A 1602-nucleotide genomic window follows, 5' to 3' on the forward strand; every position below is an offset into this window, starting at 1 on the left:
GCTAATTGGACCTTGCTAATTAGTTCCATATGTCCAAGCTGTTTGGTTCAGAGATGGGTGGGTGGAGGATATGAGATAAGGGTATTGCTAAAAGCCATCTACCCCAGAATCTCTCATACAAACACAAAAACTGTGCAACATTTAAGTAAAATACCTACACTGCTGTTATAGAAGACCTAAACAGGAAAGGAAAAATTCTGTTAAAACAAGTGCCAAGAGACCACCTGAATTTCTGCTTGGAAGTGAATTTTGATGCTATTAACTATTGCTTTTTAAAAGTGGGCCATTAAACTGGTACATGAAATATTAAACATCATTTGCAATTTTTAAATTTTTTAAAATATAATTCTAGGGTGTTTTTTTTTTCAATCTGTTTTTGAGACAGAGTCTTGCTCTGTTGCTCGGGCTTGAGGGCCATGGTATCAGCCTAGCTCACACAGTAACCTCAAACTCCTAGGGTCAAACAATCCTCTTGCCTCAGCCTCCCGAGTAGCTGAGACTACAGGTGCCCACCACAACACTTGGTTAATTTTTTTTCTATTTTTAGTAGAGATGGAGTCTCGCTCTTGCTTAGGCTGGTCTCCAACTCCTGAGCTCAAGGGATCCTCCCACCTCGGCCTCCCAGAGTGCTAGGATTGCAGGCAAGAGCCACTGCACCTGGCCCATCCTTTGCATGTGTATAAGGCTTTATAATTGTAAAAATTCTTTTTCATTTCATCTTTGCAAATAAAATAAATGGAAGAGGTATTATCTACATTTTCAATATAAGACAACTGAGGCTCAACCAATGCGTCTTTCTCAAGGCCACATAGCAGGCATTAGAAGCTGTTCTCATCACCCCACACAGTGGCACAGTGTGTGATTGTAGTGTAACAAATAATGTTACTGCGCCAAGGATTCTTTTTTGGGAGTATTCAATGATTGTAGTGTAACAAATAATGCTGCTACCCCAAGGATTCTTCCACAGGAACATTCAGAAATACAAGGTATCTGATTTATCCCTCATTTTTAACTAAAAAATTATAAAAGTAATTCATTTTGATTACAAAAGGATTTCAAAGAACAAAGAAGTATACAGAGGGGGAAAATGTCCCCATTCATTCACCCACACTTGTTGTATTCCAATATCTAGGCTCACAAGCAACAAGAGTTTCTCATTTTTTCCAGATCCTTTTTCTATGCATTTACATGTACACATACACATGCACATACATGAGGATTTTTTAAAAAATGATTACAGTATAATCATAGTATACAAATTGTTCTATGATTTGCTATTTTTCACTTTAAGACACATCTTTATCATCTCTTTCTGTCACTATGTCCAGTTATACCTATATCCATCTTATCCATTTTAAGGTTCCATAGTATTGCATAGAATGCATGTTCCTTAATTTATTTAAACATTTTCCTATTGGTGAATTCTTAAATCATTTCAGTTTTTCTCTATTACAGACAACAGTGCCATGAACACCCTTTTGTCTAGGTCTCTGCCACTTGTGTAATTATTTCTGTAGATTAGGTCCCTAAAAATGGAATTGTTGGATCACAGGGTATGAACGTTTAAATTTTTGGTAGACTATAAAATTGTCCACCAGCAAT

This window comes from Nycticebus coucang, chromosome X (genome assembly GCF_027406575.1).
Source record: "Nycticebus coucang isolate mNycCou1 chromosome X, mNycCou1.pri, whole genome shotgun sequence".
NCBI classification, from domain to species: domain Eukaryota; kingdom Metazoa; phylum Chordata; class Mammalia; order Primates; family Lorisidae; genus Nycticebus; species Nycticebus coucang.